At 50.5% G+C, this 26,982-nt stretch overlaps 1 pseudogene; it reads left to right on the top strand.

Moving 5' to 3' along the window:
* The first annotated feature begins 2,051 nt into the window (after positions 1-2,051).
* The window catches only part of LOC125448432 (retroviral integration site protein Fli-1 homolog), a 114,110-nt pseudogene continuing 89,179 nt past the window's right edge, over positions 2,052-26,982 (top strand).

Below are 26,982 nucleotides of genomic sequence, written 5' to 3'. Positions count from 1 at the left end.
ACCCACAATCTCTCTCTCACTTACCCACACTCTCTCTCTCCCTTACACACTCTCTCTCTCTCCCTTACCCTCACTCTCTCTCTCCCTTACCCACACTCTCTCTCTCCCTTACCCACACACTCTCTCTCTCCCTTACCCACACTCTCTCTGTCCCTTACCCACACTCTCTCTCTCTCCCTTACCCACACTCTCTCTCTCTCTTACCCACACTCTCTCTCTCTCCCTTACCCACAATCTCTCTCTCCCTTACCCACACTCTCCCTCTCCCTTACCCATCTCTCTCTCTCCCTTACCCACTCTCTCTCTCCCTTACCCACACTCTCTCTCTCTCCCTTACCCACCTCTCTCTCTCCCTTACCCACACTCTCTCTCTCCCTTACCCACACTCTCTCTCTCCCTTACCCACACACTCCCTCTCCCTTACCCACCTCTCTCTCTCCCTTACCCACACTCTCTCTCTCCCTTACCCACACTCTCTCTCTCTCCCTTACCCACACTCTCTCTCTCCCTTACCCACACTCTCTCTCTCTCCCTTACCCACACTCTCTCTCTCTCCCTTACCCACAATCTCTCTCTCCCTTACCCACACTCTCCCTCTCCCTTACCCACCTCTCTCTTTCCCCCTTACCCACTCTCTCTCTGCCTTACCCACAATCTCTCTCTCCCTTACCCACACTCTCCCTCTCCCTTACCCTCCTCTCTCTCTCCCTTACACACACTCGCTCTCTCTCCCTTACCCACACTCTCTCTCTCCCTTACCCACACTCTCTCTCTCTCCCTTACCCACACTCTCTCTCTCCCTTACCCACACTCTCTCTCTCCCTTACCCACACACTCTCTCTCTCCCTTACCCACACTCTCTCTCTCTCCCTTACCCACACTCTCTCTCTCCCTTACCCACACTCTCTCTCTCTCCCTTACCCACACACTCTCTCCCTTACCCACAATCTCTCTCTCCCTTACCCACACTCTCTCTCTCCCTTACCCACACTCTCTCTCTCTCCCTTACCCACGCTCTCTCTCTCCCTTACCCACACTCTCTCTCTCTCCCTTACCCACACACTCTCTCCCTTACCCACAATCTCTCTCTCCCTTACCCACACTCTCCCTCTCCCTTCCCCACCTCTCTCTCTCCCTTTCACACACTCTCTCTCTCTCCCTTACACACACTCTCTCTCTCCCTTACCCACACTCTCTCTCTCCCTTACCCACACACTCTCTCTCTCCCTTACCCACACTCTCTCTCTCTCCCTTACGCACACTCTCTCTCTCCCTTACCCACACTCTCTCTCTCCCTTACCCACACACTCTCTCTCTCCCTTACCCACACTCTCTCTCTCTCCCTTACGCACACTCTCTCTCTCCCTTACCCACACTCTCCCTCTCCCTTACACACACTCTCTCTCTCCCTTACCCACACTCTCTCTCTCCCTTACCCACACTCTCTCTCTCCCTTACGCACACTCTCTCTCTCCCTTACCCACACTCTCTCTCTCCCTTACCCACAATCTCTCTCTCACTTACCCACACTCTCTCTCTCCCTTACACACTCTCTCTCTCTCCCTTACCCTCACTCTCTCTCTCCCTTACCCACACTCTCTCTCTCCCTTACACACACTCTCTCTCCCCCTTACCCACTCTCTCTATCCCTTACCAACTCTGTCTCTGTGACCTTCTCTTTTACGCACTCTCTCCTTCCGTTACCTACTCTGCTTCTCTCTTCCGTGCATACTGTCTCTCTCCGTAACCCCACACACCCTCTCTCTCCGTAACCCACTCTCTCTCTGTTGCCGTCTCTTTTACGCACACTCTCTCTCCAGTTACCCAACATGGTCTCTCCTCTACCCATCCTCTCTCTCTTACCTTCTCTCTTACGCGCACACACACACACACACACACACACACACACACTCTCTCACACACACACACACACAGACACACACACACACACACACACGCACACGCACATTCTCTCTCCCTCTCTCTCCAATACCCTCTGCGCCTCTCAAACTTCTCTGCCGAACTTTTAGTCTGCTGCTTGAGAGCTGCACTCAGTCCGACCTCCGCCAATAGCAGGACAGTTTGCACTTGCCGCTGACTTCACTTCCCAAATTTAGAACACAGTATTTTTTCTCATCCGGTGGTTGCTGTGAAGCGTAAAAAAAAGCCTCCCGACCCTGGCGGGCTAGAGGAGCGGCCCGTGAGCGCGTACCACCGGGGTCAGAGAGTGCCGGAGTGAGCCCCGGGACAGAGGGACAGGGAGACAGGCGGTACCTGCTCCCCGGGAGTGGGGCAGCGGACAGCAATGGACTGCACCATCAAGGTAACAGCGGAGACATTTCACGGTCGTGCAGCCCGGAGCTGACAGGGGGAAGGGGAAGCCACCCACAGCTACTTTCATCTCAAAGTCAGCAGAGCGCGCCTTCTCTCTCCCCACTCTTTCCTTCCAGTGAAATTCTCTTCCTTCCCGTTAGCGGTTCGAAGTTTGCGATGTAATAACCAGAGAGAGAGAGAGACAGACAGAGATAAACCCCAGTGTCCGGCGGACGCGCACTCTCAACTCTCAAATGCACGATATTGCGAACAGAGCAAAACCACTGATGTGCTGTTCCCCTGGTCAGGAGCTTCTCTCTCTCTCTCTCTGGGGATGCGCCGTCCATCTGAGGATAGACTTCAGTCAGGAACAAATCGAAGACCACCAGCGGTCCATGCTGAACTTGCGAATTGCGATCTGATTTTTAAGCGGTTTAGGGTGTGACCTATTGGAGTTGGAATGAGAGATTTTTTTACATAAAGCTATAAGACTCTGGGGCGGTTCCTTTCTCTCTCTGTCTCTCTCTCTCACACACACACATACACACACTCCTCCCAAACACACACACACACACACACACACACACACTCCCTTCTTACATCCCACCTGCGCGTCCCCATGCCCTCAAACACACACCTCATACAGTCATACAGCATGGAAACAGACTCTTCAGTCCAGTGCCAACCGAGATCCTAAATCAATCCAATCCTATTTGCCAGCATTTGGCCCATATCCCTCCAAACCCTTCCCATTCATGTCCCCATCCAGATGCTTTGGATTGGACACGGAGCTGTGCTGTGGGTAAGGAGGGAAACAAGGGGGATGTAAAAATGACCGGTTCGTGTAAATATGGTCAATGTCCATCTCATCAGGAGATGGACAGCAAGAGGAAGGACAAAAGGAAGTTTCTGTCTTAGACACCAATGGAGGTCTGTATTTCTCTCTCTCTCTCTCCGCTCAGTTCAAGGATGGTGTGCGTTTATTTCAAGCGAAATTGACATTAAGCTCAAAAGCAAATTTCATCAGGTGCCTTATCTCAAGCGAGGAGGCTTCCGGCCACAAAACTCATGTTTCCTGTCCTAGTTTCCGGAGGCTGTTGTAGCAAAGGGAGGGGAGGGAGAGAGAGAGAGCAAACATTGCAATGGCAGTTAGGATTTGATGTGACTGCGCTGGGGGGGCGGCTTGGGGCAAAGGATAAAGAACTCGCAAACCTAGCCCAGCTCACTGTCCCCAGCCCAGGCGCACAAAATAAAACCGTCCTCAACCGAAGCGAACTGGCGCAAATGTAGAGATGGAGCGAACCGTGCGCTGGAGCACTTTTAGTTATTTTGCAGATCTGTGTGTGTGTGAAACCGCAGGGAGCTCAGAGCTCGCTGCAATGACCCGACCTCTCTCTGCAAATTCAGCAAGCAATCGCTGGCAAAAAAAAACTTCTGCTTTTTTTGTTCGCACAAAAGGCTTGCAGCTGCCGCCCCATCTCAGTCCAGGGTGGGCGGTAGAAGTCCAAAATTCTGCGAGAGGGAGAGGAGGAGAGGGGACAGGGAGAGGTTGGGGGATGTGGTGGGGGTTTGGAGGAGATAGCACAGGACCCTGACATCCTGAGCAAAACAGTAAACTGGGTTCCAACTGACTGAGATTAACAGCGTAGCACCGGGGAACCCAACCCCGATCCTGAAATTTAAGACATTCACACACACGCACACAGATACTCACTCACACACAGACACACATATACACAGATACACACGCACATACTCACACACACGCGCACACACACACAGAGGTACACGCATACACAGATACACACACACATACTCACTCATATACATACACACATATACACACAGATATCCACACATACACAAACACACATGCTCACTCATACACAGATACACATACACACACAAAAATGCATACATACACACATATACAGGTACACAGACATACGCACTCATACACACATAGTTACACCATTCACACACAGAGGTACACACGCACATACACATATACACACTGAATTTGCACATTCTCCCTGTGTCTGCGTGGGTTTCCTCCGGGTGCTCCGGTTTCCTCCCACGTTCCAAAGATGCGCAGGCCAGGTAGATCGGCCATGCTAAATTGCCTGTCGCGTTCAGGGACGTGTAAATTGGTTGTATTAGACATGGGAAATGCAGGGTTACGGGGAAAAGGTGGGGGCTCTAGGTGGGATGCTGTTCGGAGGGGGCGGCGTGGATTGTTGGGCTGAATGGCCTGTTTTTACTCTGTAGGGATGATATGAGAGAACACAGCGTAGAGCGGGATGAACACAGCGGGCCAGGCAGCATCAGAGCAGCTGGAAAGCTGGTGTTTCGGTTCTGGACCCCTTCTTCAGGAATGGGGCAGGAGGAAGGGAGCTCTGAAATAAAGAAAGAGGGCTCGGACTGGGGAAGGTAGGTGGGATGGTGATAAGTGAGTTCAGGTAGGGTGTGGTGGGGATCGGTCAGTGAGGTGGGAGGGGCGGATAGGCAGGAGGGAAGATGGGGGGGATGAGAGAGAGGTTTGGTCATGGGATGGGGCTAGGGGTGGGGAGATTTTGAAACTGGTAAAGTTCGCATTGGACCATTGGGCTGTAGGTTCCCAAGGCGGAACATGAGGTGCTGTTCTACCAGTTTCCGGGTGGCATCTTTTGACACTGGAGGAGGCCCAGGATGGACATGTCGTCCAAGGAGTGGGAGGGGGAGGTGAAGTGGTTCGCGACTGGGAGGTGCAGTTGTTGTCACGAACCGAGCGGAGGTGTTCCACAAAGTGGTCTCCAAGCCACCGCTTGGTTTCCCCGATGTAGAGGGTTTTGATAAATAGATGTTGTCAGGGAACAACCTGTTCTACTACAAGATTCATGGAGGTGAGGTCCCCTCAAATATCGTGAGCCTGATGTGATTTGAAAACTTTGATCTGGAGTCAGACGCGTCCCGAACCCCAGAGCATTTTATCTGACTCTCTAGTGTAGCACTAGCTCCACTGCGTCACTGTCTCTGGGCTCAGCAAGTGTGTGACTTTGTCTTCTGGAGACAGAGAGAGAGAGGCAGAGGATGGGTTCTCAAAGCCCGCACTGAGGTCTCTGCCTGGATAACATACAGCTCAGAGAACGCCCCCACCTCCCCCCTCACACAGAATAGATAGCATAGCAACAGGCCATTCGGACCGTCTAATGGGTCCACTGCTCCACACCGGTCGCTTGTTAACCTTCTCTTCCCTCCATCACTATCTCCTTCTCTACCTGTCTCCCTCATCGCACCCCCATCAATACATTGACACCATTCCCCCTTCCCCACTCCCTGTGGGAGCGAGTCCCACATCCACCCCACCACCGCCCCCCCCCAACTCTCTGTGAAAGAGAGTCCCTCATTCCCCACCCCAACCCCACACTCCGTAGAAGACAGTCCACATTCCACCCCTCTCACTCGCTATGGGAGCGAGTCCCACATTCTCCCAGACATAGAACGCCAAAGAGAGGGCGGAGAGAGAGAAATTGTTGGACGAACTCAAGGGATGTGGTAGTATTCGTAAGAGAGAGAGAGACCGACTCACTTTCTCTCTGAGATAATGGGAACTGCAGATGCTGGAGAATTCCAAGATAATAAAATGTGAGGCTGGATGAATACAGCAGGCCAAGCAGCATCTCAGGAGCACAAAAGCTGACGTTTCGGGCCTAGACCCTTCATCAGAGAGGCTCTGATGAAGGGTCTAGGCCCGAAACGTCAGCTTTTGTGCTCCTGAGATGCTGCTTGGCCTGCTGTATTCATCCAGCCTCACATTTTATTATCACTTTGTCTCTGTCTCTGCGTGTGTCTGGGTGCTGCTGGACTGTTCTCGATTCAGATCACTAGCATCGGCAGTTGTTGGGAATTAGAGCGGGCTGAGATAGAGAGTGACCCAGAGGGAGAGGGAGAGAGAGAGCCGGATAAAGAGAAACAAGGAGAGGGAGAGCGCGGAGACGGGGAGACAGAGAGGGAGAAAGACGCAGGTAAACGCAAACAGAGGGAGAGAGGCGATGAGGAGGCTTGTGTTCCAGTCACTGCTTCCCAGCCACTCACAAATTATCCCTCCCAGGCCCTTCATTGTTCAAATAAAACTTCAACCCACACACCCCCAGAACTGCCCCATAGCCCCACCCCACACACCCCCAGAACTACCCCACAGTCCCACCCCACACACCCCCAAAACTACCCCACAGTCCCACCCCACACACCCCCAGAGCTACCCCACAGTCCCACCCCACACACCCCCAGAACTAGCCCCCACACCCTAGTTCACACCTGAACTACCCGACAGCCCCAACCCACACAAACCCGAAACAACACCACACCCCGACCCACATCACCCCAGAACTCGCCCCCACATCCCACTTCACCCCACAACTCCCACCCCACACACCCAAAACCCCACACCCCCACCCACACATGCCCAGAACTACCCCACACGCCTGCGACACATCACCCCCAGTACTCCCCCACAACCCCACCCCAAACACTCAGAACTAACCACACTCCCACCTCCGCCCACTTCACCCCCATAACTACCCACGCCACACGCTCCCACGGCACGTCACCCCAGAACTTCCCACGTAACCCATACGTTCGCCCCACATTACCCCCAGAATTACCCCATACCTCCCGCCCCACACAACCCCCTACACTCCCTTCACACCATCCAAACCTGATTCACACCCCCACGACCTCAGGCCACACCCTCCCTACACGCCCCAATCTCCTCCTCCAGACCGCTCCCCCTAACGTCCGCTCCAGTTACCCCCACAGAGCGGGCGGACCTACTCCCCTAATATTATCAGCCTGTCTCGAGCTTGATGGTGCCCTGACTCACTTCCAGGGTAAGGCTGGAGCTTCAGGCGGGGTGGTGTGTGGGGTAGGGCTGTCAGACCAGCTGAGAGAGGACAAGGCCGGGAGGAGATCGTAATCACCAAGGGCCCGGACAGAGCGAGGAGGCAGAATGTGTGAATGGAGTGTGTCGTTGGTTGGGGGGGTGGGGGGGTGGGGGGGGGGTGGAATTGTACAGCATGGTGCAAAAAGCGGGCCAGAGAAAGCAACAGCCTCTTTAGAAATCGGGTAGCCCGGGTGTGGAAGGCATGACCTGGAAATGTGGGTGGAGGCAAAAACAATGCAGAGAGGTTACTTAAACAGAACAACGGGCGTCAGGCAGCAATGAGTCAAACTCCCCCCCGCCCCAACAAAACACTGAGCGAGCTGGTGACTAGTTCCCATCTCTACCATCTCCATGCTGTGATTCTGAGCTGGCCGGGCCCATTGGGACAGAGCACCTTCGAGATCATTGACAATGGGAACTGCAGATGCTGGAGAATCCAAGATAACAAAGTGTGAAGCTGGATGAACACAGCAGGCCCAGCAGCATCTCAGGAGCAATGCTGCTTGGCCTGCTGTGTTCATCCAGCTTCACACTTTATTACCTTCTAGATCATTGTTTTTTTCTCTCTGTGTTAACAAAGTTGCTGGTGGTTAACCCATGGCCCATTTTTCAAGGCTGACATTCCCATCAACTTGAGTGTGATCCCCCAGCTCCGTGGAATCAAGTTTGGGGCTCTGTAGCCAAACCGTTTAACTGCTGCCTTCAGTGTGAGTCACACAGAGAGAGAGAGACGGGATGAATGCGCAGGTTGTTGGTGGAGCCGAGATCTCTCAGAGATACAGACATGGGTGGGGGTGTGTTGAACAATTAAAAAAAAACTTGACTCAGATCCAGATCTGAAATAGAAGCTAACTCCACCACATAGATTTAGCACCCCCAATGCCTTGCAGCAAAGTATCAGACTATGCTGCTTGTAGGTGTGTACAGCCCCGGCAGACTGGGCGTTTCTGTTGTCCCTCTGACAGCACCAACACTGACCCCACACCATCCCTGACCCTGCACCAACACTGACCCCACACCATCCCTGATCCATATTGGGCCGCTCCAAATTGATGCTGGAAGGCTAGTGATGGGAGATAAGGAAATAGCTGAAGAACTGAATAAGTACTTTGCGTCAGTCTTCACAGTGGAAGACATGAGTAGTATCCCAACAATTAGGGAGAGCCGGGGGCAGAGTTGAGTATGGTAGGCATTACAAAAGAGAAAGTGCTAGAAAAGCTAAAGGGTCCAAAAATTGATAAATCTCCTGGTCCCGATGGGCTACATCCTAGAGTCCTGAGGGAGGTGGCTGAGGAAATAACAGAGGCTTTGGTCGTGATCTTTCAAAAGTCACTGGAGTCAGGGAAAATTCCAGATGATTGGAAAATTGCTGTTGTAACCCCCTTGCTTAAGAAAGGATCAAGGCAAAAAATGGAAAATTATGGGCCGATTCGCCTAACCTCGGTAGTTGGTAAAATTCTAGAATCCATTGTCAAGGATGAGATTTCTAAATTCCTGGAAGTGCAGGGTCAGATTAAAACAAGTCAGCATGGATTTAGTAAGGGGAGGTCGTGCCTGACAAACCTGTTAGAATTCTTTGAAGAGGTAACAAGTAGGTTAGACCAGGGAAACCCAGTAGATGTTATCTATCTAGACTTCCAAAAGGCCTTCGATACAGTGCCTCATGGGAGGCTGCTGAGCAAGGTGAGGGCCCATGGTGTTTGAGGTGAGCTACTGGCTTGGATTGAGGATTGGCTGTCTGACAGAAGGCAGAGAGTTGGGATAAAAGGCTCTTTTTCGGAATCCCAATCGGTGACAAGTGGTGTCCCGCAAGGTTCAGTGTTGGGGCCACAGCTGTTCGGCTTATATATTAATGATCTGGATGAAGGGACTGGGGGCATTCTGGTGAAGTTTGCCGAAGATAGGTGGACAGGCAGGTAGTACTGAGGAGGTGGGGAAGCTGCAGAAAGAGTAAAAAGTAAATGTGAGGTTTTGCACTATGGAAAAAAGAATACAGGCATGGACTATTTTCTAAATGGTGAGAAAATTCGCAAAGCAGAAGTACAAAGGGATCTGGGAGTGTTGGTCCAGGATTCTAAAAAGGTTAACTTGCAGGTAGAGTCCGTAATTAAGAAAGCGAATGTAATGTTGTCGTTTATCTCAAGAGGGTTGGAATATAAAAGCAGCGATGTGCTTCTGAGGCTTTATAAATCTTTATTTAGGCCCCATTTAGAATACTGTGTCCAAGTTTGGGCCCCACACCTCAGGAAGGACATACTAGCCCTGGAGCGTGTCCAGCGGAGATTTACACGGATGATCCCTGGAATAGTAGGTTTAACGTATGATGAACGGCTAAGGATCCTGGGAATGTACTCATTAGAGTTTAGAAGGTTGAGGGGAGATCTAATAGAAACTTACAAGATAATGTATGGTTTAGAGGGGGTGGACTCTAGGAAGTTGTTTCCGTTAGGTGGGGAGACTGGGACCCGTGGGCACAGCCTTAAAATTAGAGGGGGTAAATTTAAAATTGAAATGAGATGACATTTCTTCAGCAGAAAGCGGTGGGCTTGTGGAATTCATTGCCACAGAGTGCAGTGGAGGCCGGGACGTTGGATGCCTTCAAGGCAGAGATCGACAAATTCTTGATCTCAAAAGGAATCAAGGGCGACAGGGGGAGTGCAGGGAAGTGGTGTTGAAATGCCCATCAGCCATGATTTAAATAGTGGAGTGGACTTGATGGGCCGAATGGCCTTACTTCCACTCCTATGTCTTATGGCTTTGTGGTCTTATGGTCTGACCCTACACCATCCCTGACCCTGCAACAACACTGACCTCACACCATCCCTGACCCTACACCATTCCTGGCCCCACACCATCCCTGAACCTACACCATCCCTGACCCCACACCATCCCTGACCCTACACGATTCCTGGCCCCACACCATCCCTGAACCTACAACATCCCTGACCCTACACCATTCCTGACCCTACACCATCACTGACCCTACACCATGCCCGGCCCCACACCACCCCTGACCCTACACCATCACTGACCCTACACCATGCCCGGCCCCACACCACCCCTGACCCTACACCATCCCTGACCCTACACCAATCCTGACCCTACACAATCCCCGGCCCCACACCATCCCTGCCCCTACACCATTCCTGGCCCTACACCATCCCTGACCCTACACCATCCCTGACCCTACACCAGCACTGACCCTAAACCATTCCTGGCCCCACACCATCCCTGATCCTACACCAGCCCTGAATCTACACTATCCTTGACCCTCTAATGGATGTCGGGCCCAACAATCCTTGGAATTATGTCTTTTTCCCTGGGGTGAGATAGTCCAAAACTAGGGGGGCATAGGTTTAAGGTAAGAGGGGGAAAGATTTAAAAGGGACCTGAGGGGCAACATTTTCACACAGAGGGTGGTGCGTGTATGGAATGAGCTGCCAGAGGAAGTGGTGCGGGCTGGCACAGTTACAGCATTTAAAAGGCACCTGGATGGGGACATGGATAGGAAGGGGTTAGAGGGATATGGGCCAAATGCTAGCAAATGGGACTGGATTGATTTAGGATATCTGGTCAGCATGGAGGGGTTGGGTCGAAGGGTCTGTTTCCGTGCCGTACAGCCCTATGACTCGATGACAGGAAAATTGTTTATTTTCGGGAATTGCCACCCATCCACTTGCTGGGGGGTGGTGCTGGTTTGAACAATCCGTACCCCCAACCCTCGACTAACACCACCTGGCAGTGCGGGTTGGCGGGGGGACACTGGGCCCGGACAAAAGACAGGGATAGCTGGAGAAACTCAGCAGATCTGGCAGCATCTCCTTATCAAGATGTACCAGACTTGATGCTTGCTGTGGTCCTGTAGGACAGGCACGACACTGCCTGAGAGATTGACGGGTGACTTGATAGAAGGGGTATAGATAGAGTTTAATATTCAGTGACTTTTTCCGAGGAAGGGGAATTTCAAGACTCGGGCATTTTTTTCAGGTGAAAGGATACAAAACATCTTCATTCCCCCTCCCATCCTGCAGGTAACTAGAACGAAGGGGGGCACAGTTTAAAACTGAGGAAGAGCAGAGTTCACTCAGATACATTACAGGAAGGATATTATCGGGCTGGAGAGCGTTCAGATCAGATTTACCAGGATGTTGCCGGGTGTGGAAGTTTTAAGTTATAAAGATAGCCTTTTTTCACTGGAGCTCAGGAGGCTGGGAGGCGATCTGATGGAAGTTTCTACGTTTGGATAAGCAGGTGAATAGTATACGTTTGAAGGGGCATGGGCCAGGAGCAGGAGGGTGGATCCAGCCTAGTTTGGGATGATAGTCAGCATTGACTGGTTGGACTGAAGGGTCTGTTTCCGTGCTGTATTACTCTAAGACGAGGACCTTACTTTCCTGTGTGAAAGGGGACTCTGAACCTCTGCAACTTGAAATGGCAGCAGAAGGGGAATGCTTTAAATCTTTTCTTCAAGGCAGAGAGAGATAGGTTCTTGATGACACGGGGGTGAAAGGTCATTGGGTACAAACTGGGATGTGGATCCTATTGAATGGTAGCGTGGAGTAGGAGGTCAAATGGCCTTTTCCTGATTGTTTCAAGGAGCCAGCAGGGCTTCGCTGGACTGAAGGGTCTCGCGCTTTACCGTGAGCATACACGGTGCAGCTACTGGACCAGCAATTGGACTTTAACCATCAGTCTCGGTGCGGGAAGTGGCACAGTGGCTCAGTGGTCGGCGTCGTTGCATGGCTGGGGTAGGAGCAGGGGTTTGATTCCGCCATGGGCAGGCTGTTTGTGTGGACTCTGTACCTGTATCTGCGTGGGTTTCCTCCCACATTCCGAAACTGTGGAGGCTCGGTGGGTTAGCCATGGGAATTGCAGGGAAGAGGGTGGGTCTGGGCTGAATGTGAAATGCCTTTTCGGAGGGTCAGTCTGCACTGGATGGGCCGAACTGACTTCTTCCCTCACTGTAGGGATTCTGTTCTATGAACCACATAGCGGATGAAGGGGACGTGTAAGGTGTAACAAAAACCCATGTAAAATGCTTCTTTTTTGGGAACTAAAAAGCAACTGTGGTTCTGAATTGGTCCAAAAATCTCGCAGATGGCAGAGGAAGACAGATCTGGTGCAGTTCTGTGGTCGGCAAATGTCACGTCGTGTTGACAGCGTTGGCATCTTTCATCATCGTATTATCAAGTACTTTCTCCATAAAGTAATGTTTGTGTCTTTGCCCAGAGTGCAAACGAATTCATTTCCACATGATACTCAATGGCGGCTTCAAACTATTAGGATGAGACTGAGCGAGATGGATCTGACTTCCTCACTTTAATCCGCACAAATAAACCGTCATTCCTATAATCCCGGGGGACCTGAGATTGCAGTCCAGGAGCCATCAGGGAGTTTGATGTGGTGCCCACTAGGAACTTGCATTGTGCTCACCAGGCCCTGTGCCCCTGGGGCATTGCAAGAAAAAGTGGACAACTTGTTGGTGAGGGCTCTCAGGGCAGAGATGCCAATGGGCACACGGTATGCTGCTTCTGATTGGTGGCTGCAACAGCCTAACGCAGCCGGACTATCCAATCACGGTTCAGCTCTGCTTGACGTCATCGGAGCGGGGTGTTCTCCCGTCCATCCCAGAATACCTGAGAGGCACAGAGGCCACTCCCGGAGCCTCCATCCAGGAGAGTAGCTTCAGGCCTGGTCCTACCCGCCAATGGTTCCCCATTTCCCGCAAACGACCTTGGCATTTCCCGCCGAGAACTTGACGATTTCCGTCCGGGTCATCGGGATTTCCCGCCAACCATCTCGGACCTCGAGTTCCCGCCAAAATCTCAGGATTTCCCGCCATTTACCCCGCGATTTGTCTCCAAAATGTCAGGATTTCCCACCAAATACCCCCTGATTTCTCTCCAAAATCTCAGGACTTTTGTCCCACGATTTGCCGCCAAAAGCTCAGGACTTGCCATCAATCACCCTCAATTTCCAAACAATATCCATGGATTTCCCGCCAATATCCCTCGATTTCCCACCAACAGCCTGGAACTTCTCGCCAAGGACCTTGCTTTCCCGCTGGGACCTCGGAATTTCCCGCGGAAGCTGGCGTCTCGATGGGAATGTGCCGGTTTGCAGGTGCACAGGTCCCTGCAGCAGCGGTGGGAGAGAGCAGAATCCCGGGGAAGTGCTGGCTCAGACAATCCGTACCCATGCCCCAGGCTCACACACAAACTTCCACCAACTCCGGGGATCACACACCGCTCCGCCGCTGGAGAAAGATTCCAGTCTCTCAGGGGGTGTGCAGCAAAACCCCACCGACTCAGGGCATCTTTCACACACGGTGTCTCCGAGGGAATGCAATTTCACTCCAGTCACAAGGGAGATCTGTCCCAATCCCCACTAATCTCCCCAGGCAGGGTTTTCACTCCAATCCCTCAACACTCATTCACACAGCGCCCGCTCCCTCAGCACTGATCCTACAACAGTGCCCCCTCCCTCAGCACTGACCCTCCGACAGTGCCCGCTCCCTCAGCACTGACCCTCTGACAGTGCCCCCTCCCTCAGCACTGACCCTCCGACAGTGCCCGACCCTCAGCACTGACCCTCCGACAGTGCCCACTCTCACAGCACTCACCCTCCGACACTGCCCGCTCCCTCAGCACTGACCCTCCGACAGTGCCCACTCTCACAGCACTCACCCTCCGACACTGCCCGCTCCCTCAGCACTGACCCTCCGACAGTGCACGCTCCCTCAGCACTGACCCTCCGACAGTGCCCACTCCCTCAGCACTGACCCTCCAACAGTGCCCAATTCCTCAGCACTGACCCTCCGGCAGTGCCCACTCCCTCAGCACTGACCCTCTGACAGTGCCCGCTCCCTCAGCACTGACCCTCCGACAGTGCCCGCTCCCTCAGCACTGGCCCTCCGGCAGTGTGGCGCTCCCGCAGCACTGACCCTCCGACAGTGAATGCTCCCTCCGCACTGACCCTCCGACAGTGCCCGCTCCCTCAGAACTGACCCTCTGACAGTGCCCCTTCCCTCAGAACTGAACCTCCGACAGTGCCCACTCCCTCAGCACTGACCCTCTGACAGTGCCCACTCCCTCAGCACCGACCCTCCGACAGTGCCCGCTCCCTCAGCACTGACTCTCTGGCAGGGCGGCACGCCCTCAGCACTGACCCTCTGACAGTGCCCGCTCCCGCAGCTCTGACCCTCTGACAGTGACCGCACCCTCAGCACTGACTCTCTGACATTGCCCACTCCCTCAGCACTGACCCTCCGACAGTGCCGGCTCCCTCAACACTGTCCCTCCGACAGTGCCCACTCCCTCAGCACTGACCCTCCAACAGTGCACACTCCCTCAGCACTGACCATCCAACAGTGCACACTCCCTCAGCACTGACCATCCGACAGTGCTCACTCCCTGAGCACTGACCCTCCGACAGTGCCCGCTCCCTCAACACTGACTCTCCGACAGCGCCCACTCCCTCAGCAGTGACCCTCCGGCAGTGCCCGCTCCCTCAGCACTGACCCTCCGACAGTGCCCACTCCCTCAGCACTGACCCTCCAACAGTGCACACTCCCTCAGCACTGACCATCCGACAGTGCCCACTCCCTGAGCACTGACCCTCCAACAGCGCTCACTCCCTTGGCACTGACCCTCCGACAGTGCCCGCTCCCTCAACACTGGCCCTCTGGCAGTGCCCACTTTCTCAGCAGTGACCCACCAACACTGCCTGCTCCTTCAGCACTGACCCTCCGACAGTGCAGCACTCCCTCAGCACTGACCTTCTGACAGTGCCCGCTCCCGCAGCACTGACCCTCCAGCAGTGCCCACTCCCTCAACACTGACTCTCCGACAGCGCCCACTCCCTCAGCAGTGACCCTCCGGCAGTGCCCACTCCCTCAGCACTGCCCCTCCAACAGTGCAGCACTCCCTCAGCACTGACCTTCTGACAGTGCCCGCTCCCGCAGCACTGACCCTCCAGCAGTGCCCACTCCCTCAACACTGACTCTCCGACAGCGCCCACTCCCTCAGCACTGACCCTCCAACAGTGCCCAATCCCTCAGCACTGACCCTCCGACAGTGACCACTCCCTCAGCACTGACCCTCTGACAGTACCCTCTCCCTCAGCACTGACCCTCCGACAGTGCCCACTCCCTCAGCACTGACCCTCCGACAGTGCGGTGCTCCCTCAGCACTGACCATCCGACAGTGCCCGCTCCCACAGCACTGACCCTCTGACAATGCCCACTCCCTCAGCACTGACCCTCCGACAGCGCCCACTCCCTTGGCACTGACCCTCCGACAGTGCCCGCTCCCTCAACACTGGCCCTCCGGCAGTGCCCACTTTCTCAGCAGTGACCCACCGACAGTGCCCTCTCCCTCAGCACTGACCCTCCGACAGTACCCACTCCCTCGGCACTGACCCTCCGACAGTGCCCACTCCCTCAACACTGGCCCTCCGGCAGTGCGGCGCTCCCTCAGCACTGCCCCTCCGACAGTGCCCACTCCCTCAGAACTGACCCTCTGACAGTGCCCACTCCCTCAGCACTGATCCTCCGACAGTGCCCGCTCCCTCAGCACTGACCCTCTGACAGTGCCCACTCCCTCAGCACCGACCCTCCGACAGTGCCCGCTCCCTCAGCACTGACTCTCTGGCAGGGCGGCACGCCCTCAGCACTGACCCTCAGACAGTGCCCGCTCCCGCAGCTCTGACCCTCTGACAGTGACCGCACCCTCAGCACTGACTCTCTGACATTGCCCACTCCCTCAGCACTGACCCTCCGACAGTGCCGGCTCCCTCAACACTGTCCCTCCGACAGTGCCCACTCCCTCAGCACTGACCCTCCAACAGTGCACACTCCCTCAGCACTGACCATCCAACAGTGCACACTCCCTCAGCACTGACCATCCGACAGTGCTCACTCCCTGAGCACTGACCCTCCAACAGCGCTCACTCCCTTGGCACTGACCCTCCGACAGTGCCCGCTCCCTCAACACTGACTCTCCGACAGCGCCCACTCCCTCAGCAGTGACCCTCCGGCAGTGCCCGCTCCCTCAGCACTGACCCTCCGACAGTGCCCACTCCCTCAGCACTGACCCTCCAACAGTGCACACTCCCTCAGCACTGACCATCCGACAGTGCCCACTCCCTGAGCACTGACCCTCCAACAGCGCTCACTCCCTTGGCACTGACCCTCCGACAGTGCCCGCTCCCTCAACACTGGCCCTCTGGCAGTGCCCACTTTCTCAGCAGTGACCCACCAACACTGCCTGCTCCTTCAGCACTGACCCTCCGACAGTGCAGCACTCCCTCAGCACTGACCTTCTGACAGTGCCCGCTCCCGCAGCACTGACCCTCCAGCAGTGCCCACTCCCTCAACACTGACTCTCCGACAGCGCCCACTCCCTCAGCAGTGACCCTCCGGCAGTGCCCACTCCCTCAGCACTGCCCCTCCAACAGTGCAGCACTCCCTCAGCACTGACCTTCTGACAGTGCCCGCTCCCGCAGCACTGACCCTCCAGCAGTGCCCACTCCCTCAACACTGACTCTCCGACAGCGCCCACTCCCTCAGCACTGACCCTCCAACAGTGCCCAATCCCTCAGCACTGACCCTCCGACAGTGACCACTCCCTCAGCACTGACCCTCTGACAGTACCCTCTCCCTCAGCACTGACCCTCCGACAGTGCCCACTCCCTCAGCACTGACCCTCCGACAGTGCGGTGCTCCCTCAGCACTGACCATCCGACAGTGCCCGCTCCCACAGCACTGACCCTCTGACAATGCCCACTCCCTCAGCACTGACCCTCCGACAGCGCCCACTCCCTTGGCACTGACCCTCCGACAGTGCCCGCTCCCTCAACACTGGCCCTCCGGCAGTGCCCACTTTCTCAGCAGTGACCCACCGACAGTGCCCTCTCCCTCAGCACTGACCCTCCGACAGTACCCACTCCCTCGGCACTGACCCTCCGACAGTGCCCACTCCCTCAACACTGGCCCTCCGGCAGTGCGGCGCTCCCTCAGCACTGCCCCTCCGACAGTGCCCACTCCCTCAGAACTGACCCTCTGACAGTGCCCACTCCCTCAGCACTGATCCTCCGACAGTGCCCGCTCCCTCAGCACTGACCCTCCGACAGTGCCCACTCCTCAGCACTGACCCTCTGACAGTGACCCCTCCCTCAGCACTGATTCTCCGACAGTGCACGCTCCCTCAGCGGTGACCCTCCGACAGTGCCCGCTCCCTCAGCAGTGACCCTCTGACAGTGCCCGCTCCCTCAGCACTGACCCTCCGACAGTGCAGCGCTCCTTCTTGAAGTGTATCACTCTGTTTTTTACCGAACTGGGCACTAATGTTTCTTTTTGCTTCGTGACTCAAAGAGGAGTCTCAAACTTCCAATGATGACGGTAATGAAGTCGGATGCTTTCATTTCCCCTTGATAGTTCCTGTTGGTGTTGAGTTCTCTTGTGTTGCCAATCTCTGAGTGAGTGAGTGTGAGTCAGTGAGTTTGTGAATAGCTGAGTGTGTGGGTAAGGGTGAGTGAATGCGTGCATTCGTCAGTTTCTGACCGAGTGTGCATGAGTGTGTGTGTGTGCGTCAGAGTGTCTGCGTGTGTGTGAGTCTGAATGAGTGAGTGTGAGGCTGAATGTGTGTGTGTGAGTGAATAAGTGTGAGGCTGAGTGAGTGTGTCAGTGCAGGAGTGTGTGTGTGAGCCTGGCTGAGTAACTAAGTCTGAGTGAGTGAGTCTGAATGAGCGAGTGTGCATGAGTGAGTGTCAGTCAGAGTCTGAGTGAGTGAGACTGAATGTGTATGTGTGTGTGAGTCTGAGTGAGTGAGACTGAACGTGTATGTGTGTGTGAGTTTGAGTGAGTGAGTGATACAGGGGGCAGGTCTGATTCCGACCGTGATGTGTCTCTGAAATGAATCATTTCAGTCGTTTCTTGTTTTGTTAATCTGTGCTGAAGAGGATTTCACTCATTTCCTTTGGGCAGTGTTTGTAACAATGAGGTTCCGAGGAGGAAGCCCAGTGGCGGTGCCTGCTCTCTTTCCTCTCTGACCCTCAGGCTGTCACCTCGAGTCCCCGGGGCCCAGTAACGAAACCTCCTTTCATGTCAGCTCATTGCAGAGACTTCTCTGTCGGCGCCGGAAACACAACTGTTAAAATAGCTGAGGGGCGGGAAATGCTCGGGTTATGATAAAATAAAATGTAAGCAGCAGCAGAACTGAATGACAGAGACAAAATCAGGAGGAATTGATAGTCAACAGAATATTGAGCCAGTGAGAGTCAGAAGTAGAGAGGGGTACCGGATGGCTAAATACAGAGACAGAAAGGGAGGAATAAAGGCAGGTGTAGACGGGAAGATAGAGACCAATAGTCAGAGAGAGATGGAGAAATGGAAACAGATACAGAGAGAAAGGGAGTGGAATGGAGAAATAGAGCGAGAGGGAAAAAGTAAGACTAAGAAATAGAGACACAGAGAAGATAATAGAGATATACACAGAGAGAGAGGACAGAATAGAGAGCGTTATAGAGGGAAAGCTATAGACTGACAGAGTGAAAAATAAAGGCAAAAAGAGAGACTAGGAGGAATACAAACAGTTGGGAGGTAGGTAAAGCAAAAGATAGAGACAGAAAGAGTGAAAATTCAAGAGAGATTGTGGTGGTATTAAAGAGAGAGGAATATGTACTTAGTGATACAGAAAACGATAGAGAGGGAGTGCAAGATAGAGAGAGATAATAGAGAGAGAAACAGCTTGGGTTACAGATAAAAGCTGATAGGGAAGAAAACATAGCAAGAGAGATTTGAAGATGGAGACAGAAGTCAAGAGATATATGAGGGTTGATATCTAGCGGGGAAATAAGAGGTTTTTACAGTGAAGGTGTTCACTTGAACATAGAACATAGAACATTACAGCACAGTACAGGCCCTTCGGCCCTCGATGTTGTGCCGACCTGTCATACCGATCTCAAGCCCATCTAACCTACACTATTCCATGTACGTCCATATGCTTATCCAATGACGACTTAAATGTACCTAAAGTTGGCGAATCTACTACCGTTGCAGGCAAAGCTTTCCATTCCCTTACTACTCTCTGAGTAAAGAAACTACCTCTGACATCTGTCCTATATCTTTCACCCCTCAATTTAAAGCTATGCCCCTCGTGCTCGCCATCACCATCCTAGGAAGAGGGGTCTCCCTATCCACCCTATCTACCCCTCTGATTATTTTATATGTTTCAATTAATTCACCTCTCAACCTTCTTCTCTAATGAAAACAGCCTCAAGTCCCTCAGCCTTTCCTCGTAAGACCTTCCCTCCATACCAGGCAACATCCTAGTAAATCTCCTCTGCACCCTTTCCAAAGCTTCCACATCTTTCTTATAATGCGGTGACCAGAACTGTACACAATACTCCAAGTGCGGCCGCACCAGAGTCTTGTACAGCTTCACCATAACCTCTTGGTTCCGGAACTCGATCCCTCTATTAATAAAAGCTAAAACACTGTACGCCTTCTTAACAGCCCTGTCAACCTGGGTGGCAACTTTCAAGGATCTGTGTACATGGACACTGAGATCTCTCTGCTCATCTACTCTGCTCATTATGGTTCAGTTATACATGGCATTGATGAGACCACATCTGTGTGAAGTTTTGGTCTCCTTATTTAAGACAGGATGTTAAAGTGTGGCAGGTAGGTCTGAGGAGGTTTTGCTAGACTGATAGCTGGGGAGATAGGGCTTATTTCCACTGGAGTTTTAACAGTGAGGGGTGACCTAACTGAAGAGTATAAGATCCTGAATGGTCTTGACAAGGTGAATGTGGGAAGGATGTTCCTTATTCTGAGCCAGCCCAGAACAAGGGGACATGGTTTTAACACTGGGAGTCTCCCGTGAAGGACAGATATTGGATTTTCTAAATATTATTTATTTTCTCCCAGAGGGTTGTGCGACTTTGAGTCTGCCTTGGATGGTGTTGGAGCTGGAAATCATTGAATACAGATTAGCTGGAGATGTTAGAAAGGGAATCAAGGACTGTCAGGGGGTAATGTAAATGTGCAATTAAAGAAAAAGCCAGCTGTGAACTTCTTGTATGATAAAGGGCTAAGGAAATGGATTACAATATCACATGTTTGAATGATGGTGCTTCCTCAGCTTTGAGCCTACTGCAATACAATGGACTGTAGGTTGAGGAGATTATTTCCAATTGTCGATCTAATGGTACTGGAGCTTCTACTGCTGGAGATTATCCCAGATATTGATGTTTAGGATTGGTGATCACTGCAACGGAAATTGTTCTAGTTCCCAATCTAGAAGAACTGAAGATCCTACTAATGGTGATCATTCCAGTTATAGACATATAAGAAATGGAGATCCTGCTGAGAGACATTATTTTAGGTATTGATCTATTGAAAAAGGAGACCCTCCTTGTTGAGATTTTCAGAGACCTTGATCCATTGCAAATGGAGATTTTGTTGATCAAGATTATTCTAGTTGTTGATTGATAACAAAAGGAGCCCATGCTGATGGAGATTATTAAAGTAATTTATTAATGGGAACGGGAGTTCCTATTGATTGAGGCTATTCCAGTTGTGAATCCAAATGACCAGGCGAACAATCAGATGCAGATTGTTCCAACTAGTGATAAATAGTTTCAAGAGATCATGCTGGTGAGGATTATTCCAGTTATTGATCTCTGTGATCAGTAGATCCTGCTGGTGGAGATTATTCCAGTTATTGATCTCTGTGATCAGTAGATCCTGCTGGTGAGGATTTATCCAGTTATTGATCTCTGTGATCAGTAGATCCTGCTGGTGGAGATTATTACAGTTATTGATCTCTGTGATCAGTAGAACCTGCTGGTGGAGATTATTCCAGTTATTGATCTCTGTGATCAGTAGATCCTGCTGGTGGAGATTATTCCAGTTGTTGATCTCTGTGATCAGTAGATCCTGCTGGTGGAGACTATTACAGTTATTGATCTCTGTGATCAGTAGATCATGCTGGTGAGGATTATTCCAGTTATTGATTTCTGTGAACAGTAGATCCTGCTGGTGGAGATTATTCCACTTGTTGATTTCTGCGAGATGGATACCAGACTGGTGATCATTTTGGCTGTGGATCTATACGAACAGGAGATACTCCTGAAGAAGATTATTCCAGTTATTGATTTTTTGGAACAGGGGACCCTCCTGAAGGAGATTATTACAGTTATTGATCTATAGGAACAGGGGAGCCTCCTGAAGGAGATTATTCCACTTATTGATCGATAGGAACAGGGGATCCTGCTGATAGAGATTAATCCAGTAATTGGTTTATAGGAACAAGAGATCCACCTAAAGGAGACAATTCCAGTTATTGATCTATAGGAACAGGGGATCCTCCTGAAGGAGACTATTCCAGTTATTGATCTATAGGAACAGGAGTTCCTCCAGAACGAGATTATTACAGTTATTGACCTATGGGAACAGGGGATCCTGCTGATAGAGATCATTCCAGTTATTGGTTTATATGAACAGGAGATCCTCCTGAAGGAGATTATTCCTGTTATTGATCTATAGGAACAGGGGATCCACCTGAAGGACATTATTCCAGCTATTGACCGATAGGAACAGGAGATCCTCCCGAACGAGATTATTACAGATATTGACCTATAGGAACAGGAGATCCTGCTAATAGAGATTACTCCAGTTATGCCCTATATGAACAGGGGATCCTGTGGATAGACATTATACCAGTTATTGGTCGATAGGAACAGGAGATCCTCCTGATGGAGATTATTCCAGTCATTGATCTACAGGAACATGAGATCCTCCTGAAGGGGATTATTCCAGTTATTAGTCAATAGGAACAGGAGATGCTCCTGAAGGAGATTATTACAGATACAGCTCTATAGGATCAGGGGATACTGCTGAAGGAGATTATTCCATTTAATGATCTATAGGAACAGGGGAGCCTCCTGATGGTGATTATTACAGTTATTGATCTATAGGAACAGGGGATCCTGCTGATAGAGATTATTCCAGTTATTGATCTATAGGAACAGGGGTGCCTCCTGAAGGAGATTGTTACAGTTTTTGATCTATAGGAACAGGGGAGCCTCATGAAGGAGATTACTACAGTTATAGATCTATAGGAACAGGGTATCATGCTGAAGGAGATTATTACAGTTATTGATCTATAGGAACAGGGGATCCTGCTCATAGAGATCATTCCAGTTATTGGTTTATATGAACAGGAGATCCTCCTGAAGGAGATTATTCCTGTTATTGATCTATAGGAACAGGGGATCCACCTGAAGGACATTATTCCAGCTATTGACCGATAGGAACAGGAGATCCTCCCGAACGAGATTATTACAGATATTGACCTATAGGAACAGGAGATCCTGCTAATAGAGATTACTCCAGTTATGCCCTATATGAACAGGGGATCCTGTGGATAGACATTATACCAGTTATTGGTCGATAGGAACAGGAGATCCTCCTGATGGAGATTATTCCAGTCATTGATCTACAGGAACATGAGATCCTCCTGAAGGGGATTATTCCAGTTATTAGTCAATAGGAACAGGAGATGCTCCTGAAGGAGATTATTACAGATACAGCTCTATAGGATCAGGGGATACTGCTGAAGGAGATTATTCCATTTAATGATCTATAGGAACAGGGGAGCCTCCTGATGGTGATTATTACAGTTATTGATCTATAGGAACAGGGGATCCTGCTGATAGAGATTATTCCAGTTATTGATCTATAGGAACAGGGGTGCCTCCTGAAGGAGATTGTTACAGTTTTTGATCTATAGGAACAGGGGAGCCTCATGAAGGAGATTACTACAGTTATAGATCTATAGGAACAGGGTATCATGCTGAAGGAGATTATTACAGTTATTGATCTATAGGAACAGGGGATCCTGCTGATGGGGATTATTCCAGTTATTGATCTATAGGAACAGGGGAGCTTCCTGAAGGAGATTATTCCAGTTATTGATCTATAGGAACAGGAGATCCTGGTGAAGGAGATTATTACAGTTATTGATCTATAGGAACAGGGGAGCCGCCTGAAGGAGGTGTTTCAAGTTATTGTTCTATAGAGACAGGAGATCCTCCTGAAGGAGATTATTCCAGTTATTGGTCAAGAGGAACAGGGGATCCTCCCGAAGGAGATTATTCCAGTTATTGATCTATAGGAACAGGGGAGCCGCCTGAAGGAGATTATTACAGGAACAGATCTAGAGGAACAGAGTAGCCTCCTGAAGTAGATTATTACAGCTATTGATCTAGAGGAACAGGGGATAATCCGGAAGGAGATTATTCCAGTTATTGATCTATAGCAACAAGGGATCCTGCTGATAGACATTATACCAGTTATTGATCTATAGGAACAGGAGGTCCTCCTGAAGGAGATTATTCCACTTCTTGGTCTATAGGAGCAGGGGATCCTCATGAAGGAGATTATTCCAGTTATTGATCTATAGGAACGTGAGGTCCTCCTGAAGGAGATTATTCCACTTCTTGGTCTATAGGAGCAGGGGATCCTCATGAAGGAGATTATTCCAGTTATTGATCTATAGGAACAGGGGAGCCTCCTGAAGGAGATTAATCCAGTTATTGATCGATAGGAACAGGGGATCCTACTGAAGGAGATTATTCCAGTTATTGATCTATAGGAACAGGGGAGTCTCCTGAAGGAGATTGTTACAGTTATTGATCTATCGGAACAGGAGATCCTCCTGAAGAAGATTATTGCAGTTATTGACATGTAGGAACAGGGGATCCTGCTAATAGAGATTATTCCAGTTATTGGTCTACAGGAACAGGGGATCCTGCTGATAGACATTATACCAGTTATTGGTTGATAGGAGCAGGGGATCCTTCTGAAGGAGATTATTCCAGTTATTGATCTATAGGAACATGAGGTCCTCCGGAAGGAGATTATTCCACTTCTTGGTCCATAGGAACAGGGGATCCTCATGAAAAAGATTATTCCAGTTATTGATCTATAGGAACAGGGCAGCCTCCTGAAGGAGATTGTTACAGCTATTGATCTATAGGAACAGCAGAGCCTCCTGAAGGAGATTATTACAGTTATAGACCTATAGGAGCAGGGGATCCTGCTGAAGGAGATTATTACAGATATTGATCTATAGGAACAGGGGAGCCTCCTGAAGGAGAATGTTACAGTTATTGATCTATAGGAACAGGGGAGCTTCCTGAAGGAGATTATTCCAGTTATTGATCTATAGGAACAGGAGATCCTGGTGAAGGAGATTATTACAGTTATTGATCTATAGGAACAGGGGAGCCGCCTGAAGGAGGTGTTTCAAGTTATTGTTCTATAGAGACAGGAGATCCTCCTGAAGGAGATTATTCCAGTTATTGGTCAAGAGGAACAGGGGATCCTCCCGAAGGAGATTATTCCAGTTATTGATCTATAGGAACAGGGGAGCCGCCTGAAGGAGATTATTACAGGAACAGATCTAGAGGAACAGAGTAGCCTCCTGAAGTAGATTATTACAGCTATTGATCTAGAGGAACAGGGGATAATCCGGAAGGAGATTATTCCAGTTATTGATCTATAGCAACAAGGGATCCTGCTGATAGACATTATACCAGTTATTGATCTATAGGAACAGGAGGTCCTCCTGAAGGAGATTATTCCACTTCTTGGTCTATAGGAGCAGGGGATCCTCATGAAGGAGATTATTCCAGTTATTGATCTATAGGAACGTGAGGTCCTCCTGAAGGAGATTATTCCACTTCTTGGTCTATAGGAGCAGGGGATCCTCATGAAGGAGATTATTCCAGTTATTGATCTATAGGAACAGGGGAGCCTCCTGAAGGAGATTAATCCAGTTATTGATCGATAGGAACAGGGGATCCTACTGAAGGAGATTATTCCAGTTATTGATCTATAGGAACAGGGGAGTCTCCTGAAGGAGATTGTTACAGTTATTGATCTATCGGAACAGGAGATCCTCCTGAAGAAGATTATTGCAGTTATTGACATGTAGGAACAGGGGATCCTGCTAATAGAGATTATTCCAGTTATTGGTCTACAGGAACAGGGGATCCTGCTGATAGACATTATACCAGTTATTGGTTGATAGGAGCAGGGGATCCTTCTGAAGGAGATTATTCCAGTTATTGATCTATAGGAACATGAGGTCCTCCGGAAGGAGATTATTCCACTTCTTGGTCCATAGGAACAGGGGATCCTCATGAAAAAGATTATTCCAGTTATTGATCTATAGGAACAGGGCAGCCTCCTGAAGGAGATTGTTACAGCTATTGATCTATAGGAACAGCAGAGCCTCCTGAAGGAGATTATTACAGTTATAGACCTATAGGAGCAGGGGATCCTGCTGAAGGAGATTATTACAGATATTGATCTATAGGAACAGGGGAGCCTCCTGAAGGAGAATGTTACAGTTATTGATCTATAGGAACAGGGGAGCTTCCTGAAGGAGATTATTCCAGTTATTGATCTATAGGAACAGGAGATCCTGGTGAAGGAGATTATTACAGTTATTGATCTATAGGAACAGGGGAGCCGCCTGAAGGAGGTGTTTCAAGTTATTGTTCTATAGAGACAGGAGATCCTCCTGAAGGAGATTATTCCAGTTATTGGTCAAGAGGAACAGGGGATCCTCCCGAAGGAGATTATTCCAGTTATTGATCTATAGGAACAGGGGAGCCGCCTGAAGGAGATTATTACAGGAACAGATCTAGAGGAACAGAGTAGCCTCCTGAAGTAGATTATTACAGCTATTGATCTAGAGGAACAGGGGATAATCCGGAAGGAGATTATTCCAGTTATTGATCTATAGGAACAAGGGATCCTGCTGATAGACATTATACCAGTTATTGATCTATAGGAACAGGAGGTCCTCCTGAAGGAGATTATTCCACTTCTTGGTCTATAGGAGCAGGGGATCCTCATGAAGGAGATTATTCCAGTTATTGATCTATAGGAACGTGAGGTCCTCCTGAAGGAGATTATTCCACTTCTTGGTCTATAGGAGCAGGGGATCCTCATGAAGGAGATTATTCCAGTTATTGATCTATAGGAACAGGGGAGCCTCCTGAAGGAGATTAATCCAGTTATTGATCGATAGGAACAGGGGATCCTACTGAAGGAGATTATTCCAGTTATTGATCTATAGGAACAGGGGAGTCTCCTGAAGGAGATTGTTACAGTTATTGATCTATCGGAACAGGAGATCCTCCTGAAGAAGATTATTGCAGTTATTGACATGTAGGAACAGGGGATCCTGCTAATAGAGATTATTCCAGTTATTGGTCTACAGGAACAGGGGATCCTGCTGATAGACATTATACCAGTTATTGGTTGATAGGAACAGGGGATCCTTCTGAAGGAGATTTTTCCAGTTATTGATCTATAGGAACATGAGGTCCTCCTGAAGGAGATTATTCCACTTCTTGGTCCATAGGAACAGGGGATCCTCATGAAAAAGATTATTCCAGTTATTGATCTATAGGAACAGGGCAGCCTCTTGAAGGAGATTGTTACAGTTATTGATCGAGAGGAACAGCAGAGCCTCCTGAAGGAGATTATTACAGTTATAGACCTATAGGAGCAGGGGATCCTGCTGAAGGAGATTATTACAGATATTGATCTATAGGAACAGGGGAGCCTCCTGAAGGAGAATGTTACAGTTATTGATCTACAGCAACAGGGGTTCCTGCTGATAGAGATTATTCCAGTTATTGATCTATAGGAACAGGGGAGCTTCCTG

This window comes from Stegostoma tigrinum, chromosome 41 (assembly GCF_030684315.1).
Source record: "Stegostoma tigrinum isolate sSteTig4 chromosome 41, sSteTig4.hap1, whole genome shotgun sequence".
Classification (NCBI taxonomy): domain Eukaryota; kingdom Metazoa; phylum Chordata; class Chondrichthyes; order Orectolobiformes; family Stegostomatidae; genus Stegostoma; species Stegostoma tigrinum.
Note: the sequence above shows the minus strand (reverse complement) of the source record. Positions and strands in the feature narration are given on the sequence as shown.